Source organism: Phoca vitulina, unplaced genomic scaffold (assembly GCF_004348235.1).
Source record: "Phoca vitulina isolate PV1807 unplaced genomic scaffold, GSC_HSeal_1.0 scaffold24, whole genome shotgun sequence".
NCBI classification, from domain to species: Eukaryota; Metazoa; Chordata; class Mammalia; order Carnivora; family Phocidae; genus Phoca; species Phoca vitulina.
Genome location: NW_022589727.1, coordinates 13843790 through 13857535, shown reverse-complemented (window position 1 = coordinate 13857535; position 13746 = coordinate 13843790).

Here is a 13746-nt window from a genome sequence, read left to right as displayed (position 1 = left end):
TAAAAAAGCGAGGTCTTGACTCATTGACTTAGGCTTCTAACAACTAATGAAACAAGAAAAAGAAGAGCAAACAAAACCAAAATATTCAATACAATGAAATTGAAGATCAGCATGAAAATCAGTGAAACTGAAAACAAAACATACACAAAAAATAGAGAAACTGAATGAAATCAAAACTTGGTTCTTTAAGAATGAAAGAAGTGATAATTCTATATATTTTACAAATGTTACAATAGATAATACAGAAATATTATTTAAAAACTTATTCAAATACATATACAATTATTTTGTAACATGCACAAATTTCTTGCAAGATACAAACTATCAAAGCACACCCAAGAAGAAATTAATAATCTAAATAGCACTATACCTATGAAAGACATTGGATTTATAGTTTAAAATCTTTAACAAAAATATAAATAACAAAGACCTCTTGGTTCAAGTGGCTTCACACAATAATTTTACCAAAACAATACCAGTTTTAGCCAAACTTTCCTTCCTCCACAATTGAAGAGAAAGCAGTGTAATTCATTTCATGAAAACTATATTAATTTCATACCAAAACTAGATGGAGATATTTCAAGAAAGAAAATGTGTAGATCAATATTCCTCATGTATATAAATGCAAAAAGACTAAAATTTTAGCTATAAAATTCAACAATATATAAAACTGATAATACATCATCATCAAGTGGAGTTTATTTCAGGCATGATAGGTTTACCATTTGAAAATAAATCAATGTATATTATATTATAAATAGTATATTAACAAAAAAGAAAAGTGATAACAATCATCTCAACAGATGTAGCAAAATCATTTTAGTAAAACAAAATAAAATAAAAATAAAGGCAAATCCTTTTCATGATTAAAAAAAAGTTTTAGCAAACTAAGAAGGAACATTTCTCAATCTTATAAAAAGAGTCCAGAAAACCCCCTACAGCTAACATCATACTTAATAAGGAAACATTAATTGTTTTCCTCCTAAGATTAGGAAAAAGGCAAGTATGTTTGCTCTCTCCATTTGTTGTCAAAATTGTACTGGAGCTTCTAGTCAGTGCAATAAAGCAATTAACATAAGTAAGTGTCATTCAGATTGGAAATGAAGATGTAAATTTGTCTGTATATACTGTGAAAATGATCATTTATATAGAAAAAGCATATGGAATCTACAAAAGTACTACTAGAACTAGGAGGTGACTTTAGGAAAGTTGCAGTATACAAGACAAATATACAAAAAACTGATTATATTCATGTAACTACAAGCAAATGAACATTGAAATAAAACAAATTTGCTAGATAATAGTAACAAAAACCATGAAATGATTGTATAAGACTGTACACTAAAAACTGCAGATTGGTGCTGAGAGAAATGAAAGCCCTAAATGGATCAATAGTCCATGTAATGGATCAGGACAAAACCTAAGAGAAAACTTCTGAAATTTTTAGTTGGGCAAAGATTTCTTGCACATGACACAAAAAAAGATGATCAATCAAAAAAAAAAAAAATGTAGAAATTGGACTTCATCAAACTTAATAACTTCTACTCTTCAAAGACTCTGATAAATGAAGAGAAGACTAGTAGCCGTGGACTGGAATAAAAACCTACCTGAAAAAGCCTTGCATCCAGAATATGTAAAGTTCTAGGTACAAGTTGTTAGGGACTAAATGTTTGTGTCCTCCAAAATTCCTATGTGGAAGCCCTAAGCCCCAGTGTGATGGTATTTGGAGGTGGGGACTGTGGGAGGAAATTAGAGGTAGATTAGGTCATGAGGGTGGGGCCCTCATGAAAGGTCACATAGAAGTGGAAGAGAAAGCTCTCTCATTGCACAAGTTAGGCCTTGTGAGGACACGGCGAGGTGATCATCTGTAAGTCAGAAAAAGAGCTCTCACTAGGAATGGCACCTCACCAGAATCTTGAACTTGGACTTCCCACCTCCAGAACCATGAGAAATAAATTTCTATTTTAGCCACCCAGTCTATGGTATTTTCTTATAAGCAGCCCAAGCAGACTAAGGAACACTATATATACATATATGAATGAATATACTTATATATATATATTCATATGTATGAGTGAATATATATATTCCATAATACATAAAAAACTCAAAATTAAGAAAATGAACAACCCAGTTAGAAGTAGAAAAAGTTTTTACCGGACACTTTGCAGATACATCAATAGCATGTATACCTATGAAGTGATGTTCAACATCATTTGTTATTTGGGAAATGCAAAGTGAAACCATAATAAGATATCACTACTTGCCTATCAGAATATCAAAAATTAAAAAGACTGATGGAATTGTGATAGAGAGCAAATAAGTAGTTGGTGGGCAAGAAGCAGTGAGGCAAAAACTCTAAGGGATATGAGACGACTTTGGAGGTGAGGGGTATTTATTGTTTTGACTACATTGATGTTTTTACAGGCATATACATATGTCCAAACTAGTCAGATTATTCACTCTAAATATGTCCAGACTAAATTCAGAGGCAGCTACCATATTTAGATGGAGAGTTAATATAGCATCTACCCCTTAGCTAGCATGTTTATTAAAATTTCAGGAACAAGAAGGTAAGAGTGTATGTTACTACTTTAGTAAGGGTGATTAATCTGTAATCCAGGAAAATATGTCTGGATTTGGGAGGTGCAGGCATTGAGAAACAGATATAGATAGACTTTTGAAATAGATTTAAACATAATATCCATCTCACAAAGTTGTGAAAATTAAATAAGTTAATGCAGTTGAAGTATTTAGAATATTAGCTGACCCAAGGTCAGTCAGTCCTCAAATTCTAGATGTTATTTGTGGTCAGAATTTTTTCCCTTATGTATTCATGGTAATTTTTAAATATATATAATAAACATTATAAGGGATTTTTCATCTTCCCCTCTTTATCAAGCATTGTCCACTTGGTTGATAGTAGTCTTCATTATCTGTCTCAAAATTAATGTTGTAATATACTAAATGTACTTAAGTAATCTGAAGAATATATCTTTTATACTATCTATTGGTAGTAAATTATTTTTTAATTGCTAAAAAATTCTTTTGAGATTCAATTCACTTAATTGCTTTTCCACTTATAGAAGTGTCAAATTTCAAACAATTTTTGGCAAAAATTTAGAACCTTAGAACCTCTCAAGATAGTAGAGAACTATATGGCTAAAGTTTAGCTTTTTTCATGGAGGTGTACTATATCTATTCACAGTGGAGTGAGAAGGGAAATTGATCCAGAAAAGTTAACCAAACCTCGTTCAAGATATTGTTTCATCATTTTTATTCCTGGTTTGTCTTAGGATTATTCACTATCTAGTGTTGGAAGAAGTCATCTATAAATAATACAAATATTTATTTATAACATATAACTAGTCAGGAAGCAAGAGAGTAAATATCTACAGTTTCAAGTCACTATTTGAAAATTTAAATGTTTATGTTGGTAGGATGATAGTCTACAGAGAAGTTCGACGAACATCTTACTAAATAAAGAAATAAACATATTGTCTGCTTCTCCATCTCTCTCTGTATATATATATATATATACAAACTGGATATATATATAGCTATATACAAATTATAAACATATATAGAAATATCTATGCACGTTTTATATATGCATGTATGTCATATTTTACACTGCATATGAGTACTAAATTCTGATATATTAGTGCATATATACATGTACACATTCATAAGTACAAATATGTACATATACAGGCCATATTTTGTGTATGCTGAAATAATAAAACAGTTTTAATTTATTGTCTACTGGCATGTAAACTGAATGTGAATATTTTTTAACTACATAAAAAACTATGGACGTTAGAGCTGGTTAGAGAGGACAAAAGAGGTAAATGTGAATTGATACATGTGGACTTGGTCAATGCAAATTTTGCAAGCTGTACATAAATTTTGTAGACCTAATGATTTTTGAAAACCATTTCCAAGGCTGTTTATGTCTCATGTGGAAATCTAAATGGGATCTTACAGGAACTGGATTAAAGAATTTAGCTCTTGTCAAATATTGCTGGTCTCTGCTTTTTAATTTTACTTCCGCTCATGCCTTTAATACATGCTTAGCCATAGTAGGCCAAAAGTAGAAGTCTCTAGCTAATATTTTTTTCTTCCTATTGTGCAAAGGAATTCTTCTTTAATGCTTACATGGTTATTTGAGTCTTGCTGTAAAGTGCTGTGCACTGCAGTTTTGCTTTGAAATGAATGATCTTTTTTTTTTGTTTCAAGGTACACAATTTTCTGCAGTGTTTTTGTTGCTCATTGTTAGAAGTCATCCTATTGCTTAGTTGTAAAAGGGAATTTAAAGAAAAAGAAATCACTGCTGTGAACAACTAGCTGTTTGATCATCAATGCTTCCTTTTTTTCTTCCTTCTTTTGTACTGGTCCTACTTCCTGTCTGTCCTTTATGACACTTCAGGATATGACTAGCTGGTACCACTCACAGTGGAAGCAACTTAATCTTTGTTAGAAAAGTACCCTGTTTCTCAGAAGTCACACAGCATCTTCGGAAGAATGGTTGATTGAATTGTTTTTGCCAGGAGTTATATACTTATCTGAGCACATGCTTTCTTTGTGCAGGATTTGGAATGTCTTTCCCCCTTTTACTTTAGAGGGTATAATCAGGCTCAATTTCTCCCTACGTGTACATGCTTTGTTCTTTGAGCATTTTCTATAAAAAGAGATCCAGGGGCGCCTGGGTGGCTCAGTCATTAAGCGTCTGCCTTCGGCTCAGGTCATGATCCCGGGGTCCTGGGATCGAGCCCCACATCAGGCTCCCTGCTCAGCGGGAAGACTGCTTCTCCCTCTCCCTCACTTGTGTTCCCTCTCTCGCTGTGTCTCTCTCTGTCAAATAAATAAAATCCTTAAAAAAAAAAAAAAAAGAGAGAGATCCAGAATCAGTTCTGGATTTATCTTTCAGTAGGAAAACCTAGTTATTGTTCAGCATTTTAAGAAGCACAGATAATATCCTAGCTTTCAACTTCCATTTGGAGTTTTGTCTTCTGGCCACTGAATAAAATGATTGTATTTCACAGATGGCATTTCGCCTTATTGTTGACATCATTTGTCCCATTAAAGTAGAGTCTGCATACATATTAAAGCTGGGTGAAGGATTTGGTAAGAGTTGGTATGAGGCAGCTGAAAAGTGATGTTATGTACTCCCCTGCTGAGAGCCTAGTCTCATGTACTTGAGAGAAAACTGACAACTGGAGTTCTTTAGGACCAGGTTTAAAGATGATTAAGGATATTTCAGGGACAATGGGTGTTCTCCAAATACAAGGCAGGAATAGAATTAGGGGCATACAAAATATTTCATTGGTTAAAGCATGGACAAAAATATAAGAACTTTTAATTATTATGGTTGAAATAAGTGTATTTTAGTCAATCTATGTGAATGGATAACTTGGAAAAGAACATCTTTTTCTGATTAAGAATTAAGCCTTAATACTTAATGTATTAATTAATACCCTTAATGTATTTAGAGCTATTTTGAATACATTTTCATAGAACTCATAAATTAGATTTATAAACTTGTGCTTAGAGATTGTTCAGTAAAATATAATGGTCTTTACTTTTATTTAAAATGTTTTTTATGGAAGTATAGTTGACAATGTTACATTTGTTTCCGGTGTATAACATAGTGATTCAACATCTCTATATGTTCTGCTGTGCTCATTACCAGTGTAGCTCCCATCTGTCACCACACATCGCTATTACAATACTGTATTTTAAAAATATATATGCAAAAGCTTGAGGTTTGAAGGCCAGATGCTGACTTATTTAAAAACCAAAGGTAAAAAAGAATCTGAAAAAGATACTTGGAAATGACAAAAATTTCAAATAGTTTTATGACATTTGAATTACTCTAATAAATGAAAATAAACTTTATACAAAAATAAGAAAATAATGCATTATTATGAAAAATTCCTGAATTTTCTTGTTAGTTGGTCCTACTAGAAAGATTTAAAACAGCACCCCATGACAAAATTTTGGAATAGAGACTATAGAAGGGAGATGATGAAGGAAACTTAAGTTTGATTTGCAATTGATATGCTGATCATTGAAAAAGATTTAAACATTCGTGATGAGAGTATTTGTTACAAATGTGTGTGAAGCTATTACTCCATTCTCTGCACTTAATGTTCAATATGATTAATGTTCTCTGTTTAATGTTCTCTGTTTATACGCTTTATCAGAAAATAACTTTATCATTTTGATCAATAAAACAGCCATTTTAAATACACATCTGGTTTAATGCTACCATAATAATTTTTTGCCAAGGATTATTTGTGTCATGACAAAAGAATAAATTCTTGTTGTAACCAAAGCACTTTTATTTTCTTTGCGATGTGCAGATGTCTATAATATTCCTTCATATAAATGTTTTCTGTCAAAATGGTCATTTTGTGTTCCCTTAGTGAAAACTGCTTTGAAATCAAAATGAATTCAATTTTACTTCTTTGGAACACTCAAGAAGGTTATTTCTGCACTTCTCCCACTCGGTATTCCCCACCAATCCTTTCTGATGTCTTAACTATGTTTTTGCACAATTTCCTTTTTAGATGTACTTCCTGAGAAATCCAACAGTTTCCCATGACTCTCCATTACTGGGTTAGTGTTTGTTTTAGTCTTCTACAGTCATGGAGCACCAGCCATTTTTAGTCAGAAAGTTGTTAGTAATGTGTTTTTGCAAACTATAAGAACGCTATAGATTTTTATTAGCTGTAGCTAAAAATTAGCTATAATTCCTTAATTTTATTAATTTACAGGAAGCCCCATGAGATAGCAATATCATTTTTTTTTATTTGTGGTACTCTTAGACAAATAGTGTTTTCTGTCTGTAATATTAGCAGATGAAACAAAATTGACATCTAGCTTGCTATATAACACATGAAATAAAATGGGAGGAAATAAAAAGAAGTTTTGAACCAGAGTAAGAGAAGGATCATAACACTTTCAACTTTACCCTCTTCCTCTATCTAATAGCTTTATTTTTGGTAACTCTGAGTGTTCAGATATCAAGCTAGGAGGGATATTTAAAAATACGGGACAGTGATTCTCCCCTCTCTCATTAAGTATAAATAATACATAATCAGTTACACCTTTGCATGGATGGGGATTATTGAAAGAATGTGTAGTAAAGAATTTCTCATTGTAACCAAATGAGCAAAATCTATTAGTAGGCAATATGATATGAATTTAGATTACTACGAATAAACTGCTTCTGATAATACTCATTAGATAGGACTTTTTAGACAATATATGAAAATTTTTTTCCACTAATCCTGACTTTAATGATAAATACATTTTATCTAACACTGAGTCTTTACTTTAGAAAAATTATCATTTTCATCATCATTTATAATTCAAATTCTTTGTTAAACCTTTTTATTTTGAGGTAACTGTAGGTTCGCATCCCGTTGTATGAAATAAGACGGAGATACTTCAAGTATCCTTTACCCAGTTACCTCCGATGGTAATATCTTGCAAAACTTTAGGGTAGTATCACAACCAGATACTAGCACTGATGCAGTCGGGGTACAAATTTCCATCACTACAGTGATCCCTCTTGTTGCCCTTTTATAGCCACAACTACCTTCTAGACTCAACTATTGGCAATTGCTAATCTGTTCTCCACCTTTATAAAGTTGTTATTTCCAAAATGTTAAATAAATGGAATTTACAGGGTGAGATACATTTTGGCATGGCTTTTTTCACTCAGCATAATTTTTTTTTTGAGATTTATCTAGGTTGTTGGATTAACATAAGTTTTCATTTTTCCGGGATAAATGCCCAGGAGCATAATTGCTGGCTCATATGATAGTTGCATGCTTAATTTTTAAGCAAACTGCCAAGCTGTTTTTTAGAGGGACTGTACCACTTTACATCACCACAAGTAATGTATGAGTGATACACATCCTCTGCACTCTCGCTAGCATTTGGTGGTGTCACTTTGTTTATTTTAACTGTTCTGATAGATGTGTAGTCATATCTCAAGGTGGTTTAATTTGCATTTCTCTAATGGCTAATGATGTCAAACATCTTTTCATGTGCTTATTTGCCATCTGTATACCTTCTTCAGTGAAATGGCCCCTTTCACGTATTTTGTCCTTTATATAATTGGATTATTTATTTATTTTTTAATGTTGAGTTTTGAGAGTACTTTATATATTCTGCATACTAGTCCTATGTTGGATATGTGGTTTGCAGATATTTTCTTCCACTCTGTAGCTTGTCTTGTCCTCTTTACAGGGTCTTTTGTGGAACTAAAGGTTTTAATTGTGATGAAGTTCAATTTATCAATTTTTCCTTTTATGGATTATGCTTTTGGTGTCAAGTCTGAGAATTCTTTGCCTACACCTAGATCTCAGTGGTTTTCCCCTACATTCTCTCTACAAGTTTTACAGCTTTATGAGTTACATTTTGAATTAGTTTTGTGTGAGGTAAAGGTTTATTGTTTGTGGGGTTTTTGTTTTTGTTTTTTTGCCTAAAGAAGTCCAAATGTCTCAATACTATTTGTTGAAATGACTATCCTTCCTCTACTGAATTAATTTTGCACTTTTATTAAAAATAAATTTGGCACATTTTTGTGTATTAATTCTGAGTTGTCTATTCTGTTCTACTGATCTGTGTCTATCCCTCACCAATATTACACAGTTTTGAATACTGTAGCTATATAATAAGTTTTGAAATTAAATAGATTCCTCCCTTTATTACTCTTTTTCAAAATTATCCTAGTTATCATAGTTCATTTGCCTTTCCACATACATGTTAGAATAATCTTACTTATATTTTCCAAAAATATTGCTTGGATTTTGATAAGAATTTTGTGAAATGTGTATATCAATTGTGGAGAATTGGCATCTTTACTGTGTTGAGTTTCTAAACCTTAAAACATAGTGTATCTCTCCATTTACTTAGGTTACCTTTCATTTACTTCATCAACATTTTAGAGTTTTTAGCATAAAAATCCTGTTTGTGTTTTGTTAGATTTACATTTATTTCTCTTTTTTGGAGATTATAAATGGCATTGTATTTTAATTTAGGTGTTCTTGTGTTCATTGCTAAAATATAGCTAATGTAGTTGACTTCCCCATGTCGATCTTGTATCCTGCAACATTGCTGAACACAGTTATTAGTTCTAGGGATTTTTTTTCATTAGGTTTCTTAGAAATTCCTACATACACAATCATGTCATATGTAAATAGGAACGATTTTTAAAATTCATATGTCTCCGGTTTACTTTTCTTGCCTCTGCGAAATCTTCCATTACTATGTTGCATGAGATTAGTGAAAGTAAACATCCTAGCAGTATTCCTGTGCTTAGGGGGAAAGCTTTCAGTCTTTCTTCTTTAAACATTTCGTAGTATTCTCCAGTGAAACCATCTGGGCTTGAAGATTTTTTTTTTTTCTGGAGTTTTTAATTTATGAATTCAATTTCCATACTAGTTACAGATCTATTCAAATCATCTATTTCATATTGGGTGAATTTTGGTTGTTTGTACTTTCAAGGAATTGGATCCATTTCATCTAAGTTGTCCAACTTATATGTGTAGAATTGTTCATAGTATCACCTCGTTTCTCTTTTGAGGTCTGCAGAGGCTATAGTGATATGCCCTGTTTCCTGATACGGGTAATTGTTTGATATCTTCCTCTGAGATCTTTTTGGTTCTTGGTATGACCAGTGATTTTCTATTAAAACCTGGATATCTTTGGTAATGTATAATTCGCCTCTTCATTTTATTTAAATCTCTTACTCTATTCTTGCAAAGAAGGTCAGGGAGAGAGTGCCACCTCATTATATCCAGGTTGGGGTACAGTGCAGGTTCCTCATTGGTATTTATTGATACCAGAGATGGGAAGTCTCTGCCTCCTGTACTGGAAAGAGGTGAGAGTTCTGGCTTCCCACTGAGCCACAGGCTGAGAGATATGGGGTCCCCTTATACTGCTCCCCACATGGCCTCCACCGACACCGTTGGGGGAGTGGCTTCATTACCACTGAGTAGTAGTGAATGTTCTGACTCTCCACTGACTATTAGAAAATATCACATACAAGGACAAATGAAACAATCATGGAATATGATGACCTACCAAAAAGAATGCATTAAGATAACACAATTTTCAAAATAAAATCTTAATGGAGGATCCAAGTGCATACTACACAAAGCCCATCAGATTTGAAGATACATTAAGAAAATTTAGAAGAGGGAGGAAATGGACAAACAATGAAACAAACAAATAAAAACAGACCCAAGAGATACACTAAGAGATGGCTATGCATTTAGTATAATTTCTACAGAGGCCTGGCAGGCTGGAAGGGTAGTCAAAGCGTATGGGGAAGAAATAATCAATAAATAATAGTAATCAAAAAAATTTTTTTAAGATTTTATTTACTTATTTGAGAGGGAGAGTGAGAGAGCACAAGCAGGGGAAAGGGAGAGGCAGACTCCTTGCTGAGCAGGGAGCCTGATGTGGGGCTCCATCCCAGGACCCTGGGATCATGACCTGAGCTGAAGGCAGACGCTTAACGACTGAGCCACCCAGGCACCTGTAATCAAAAAATTTTTTAAATTTTTTTTATTTATTTGAGAGAGAGAGAATGCATGAGCAGAGGGAGGGGCAGAGGGAGAGGGAGAAGGAAAAGCAGACTCCCCACTGAGTGATGTGGGGCTCAATCCCAGGACCCTAAGATCATGACCCTAGCTGAAGTCAGACGCTTAGTTGACTGAGCCACCCAGGCACCCCAGTAATCAAAATTTTATAGTTTAAAGAATTTAAGGAAAACTTGAAATTTGGGACCTTGAAATTCCATTTCACAAAGAACAAAGGGAAAATAATTTTAAAAATACATAAAAGTTCTGAATTTTAAAATTCTCAAAAAACACATTAAGAAAAGAAAAATGTAGGAACATGTAAGAGAAGAAGGGAATTAAATTACTACTAATTGTAGACAATATGATTTTCTACTTAGAAACTCAAAGAGAATTAATTCCCAAAATAGTGTAATTGGTAAGATAAGTCATTTAAAAGGTCAATTTCGAAATCCATAGAACAGCATGTATTATTCATAAAATAATTATAAAAATTGTTTAGATCTTACTGAGTCCAGAATTTTTGAAGTAGTTTACATGGACTATCACACAGCAGCATTATGAGTTAGTTATTCTTCTAATTATTATTGTTATTCTCACTTTATAGATAAAATAATTGAGACATAGATAATGTTAATAACCTCTCCATGGTCACATAGCTGGTAAGCGGTACATAAATAGTACATACAATTTTTTTTTCTATAAACAAGATGAAAATCCACTAGAATTTTAAGTCATACTAACACAAAAGTATGGTTTTTTTTTGTTTTTTGTTTTATTGAAAAGATGCTATTAATCACACAAACTGGAAATTGAGAAGAGAGACAGGAACTTGTCAGAATATGTGGGACTTGGCTCCCAAGAGAAGGTCTTCAGATGCCTCCAGTTTTGCTCCATGAGTCCTTATTCACAATGTCTGTGAGAAAGAGTAGATTGGTCTAGCCTGGGCCATGTGCCTGCTCCTGGGCTGGTGGTTGGGAGGGGAAGTAGGGTGGAAGTCAGTGGATTAAAAGACGATTACAAATATGTAGAGTTGGGTGAGCAGAGTTCTGCAAGGGGAAGGGGTGTAAGGAGACAAAAAGTACTTATACATTTGAGACCTGGTCTCTTGGGGGGAGGGCTAGTTGGGTTAGGCAACAACAGGCAGTGTAAATCCATTACGGCAATAATGAAGGGATTGATTTCCTGCTGAAACCTGAACATATTATCTGCTTTAAAGATTAGTTGAGGGCACTTTGAAGAGGCTTATGTTGGTAACTTTCTATCTAGGATTCATTTTAAGTGGCTTTTACTCTTTCTATCTTGAATCAAATCAAACAGATGACCCTGAATAGAAGTATACTCCAGAGAGTTTGAGGGATCCAAATATTGTTTTTCACTTGGTCAAACAAGGGACTTTTGAAAGTACACTTCTTATAGTACCATCAGTCATTGCACAGTAGTTTAAAAGTCATGAAAAGAATCGAATGCCTAATTAAATTATTGTTAAATTAGTGTCATCTGTTTTAATAGTGGTGGGATGCCTTCTATTTGAATTACTTTGATATTTACAGTGCCTTTAAAAAGACCTTGAATTTAAAGATAAACCTCTGAAATAAATGTTTTGTGTAAACTAGGATTTCTCAATCATGGCACTATTGATATTTTGGGATAGACAATTCTTTGCTCCATGTGTGGAGTCTGTCTTGTGCATTATAGGATGCTACCAGAATCTCTAGCCTCTACTCATTAAATGCCAGTAGTACTGTTCCAGCTGAGATAATTACAAATGTTTCCAGACTTTGTCAAATGTGCTGCTGGGAGCAAAAAGTCCCTGGTTGAGAACTACTAGTATAGACAAAAATAGGGAATTCTGGGGGCACCCGTCTGGCTCAGTTGGTGGAGCATGTGACTCTTGATCTCGGGGTTGTAGGTTTGAGCCCCATGTTGGGTGTAGAGATTACTTAAAAATAAAATCTTAAAAGAAAAAAAAAAGAAGAAATTCTGGACAATGGATTTAGCAGAACACCTTAAATACATATTATAGAATATTGCCAGATAGGGCTTAAAGGACAAAGTTCTACTGATCTGAAAAGGGCTAATCTTGGGGCACCTGTGTGGCTCAGTTGGTTAAGCATCTGACTCTTGGTTTCAGCTCAGGTCATGATCTCAGGGTCATGAGATCCAGCCCTGAGTGGACTCTGTGCTCAGCCTGGAGCCTGCTTGTCCCTCACCCTCTGCCCACTTGCTCTCTCTCTCTTTCTCTCTCTCAAATGGATAAATAAATAAAATCTTTTAAAAGATAAAATAAAAAGGGCTAATCTTGGTGTTTTGTAGTAACTTGGCGTCATACCTTTTGATTGGAAAATCATCCTAGGGAGTGATTCTCAATGTGGATACACAACTAGAATAATCTGAGGGACTTAACAAAATATATACTGATATTTAGGACACAATCCAGGAAAATTATATCAGAAATTCTGGGGGGGATCCAGAGATTTTTATTTTTGAGAAGTTCCCCCAAGGGATTATAATATACAGAAAAAAAAATGCACTAATCTAAAACAACCGTCCTTGAGAGTCCACTAGAACCAAGCCCAGGAATATGTACAAGAGTTGACCACACCTGGATTCCTGCCCAATTATTCACACGGCCATAAAAATTGTAGCATATACAGAAGGTTCAGGGACACAATGTCTCAGGACACTGCTCCAGTGGTTTATAGTACTAAGAATCTGGTTGATCATTAAAACAAACTGTATAAAGGAAAGATAATTAGCTAAGGTATTCTCTCATAAACTGGTCATTAAAATACCAACATAATTTTTTTTTTAAAGATTTTATTTATTTATTTTTTAGAGAGCAAGCGAGAGAGAAACAGCATGAGAGGGGAGAGGGTCAGAGGGAGAAGCAGGCTCCCCGCTGAGCCGGGAGCCCGATGTGGGACTCGATCCCAGGACCCTGGGATCATGACCTGAGCCGAAGGCAGACGCTTAACCATCTGAGCCACCCAGGCGCCCCAATACCAATATAATTTTATATGGGTCCTGGTATTGCACCAGTTTACTAGAAAGCTAGATATTATCCTTCATCATACAAGACATCCTTGGGCAAGTTTCACTTCTGTTGGCATATAGTACTTCACTAACTGCCCTGGACTTAACA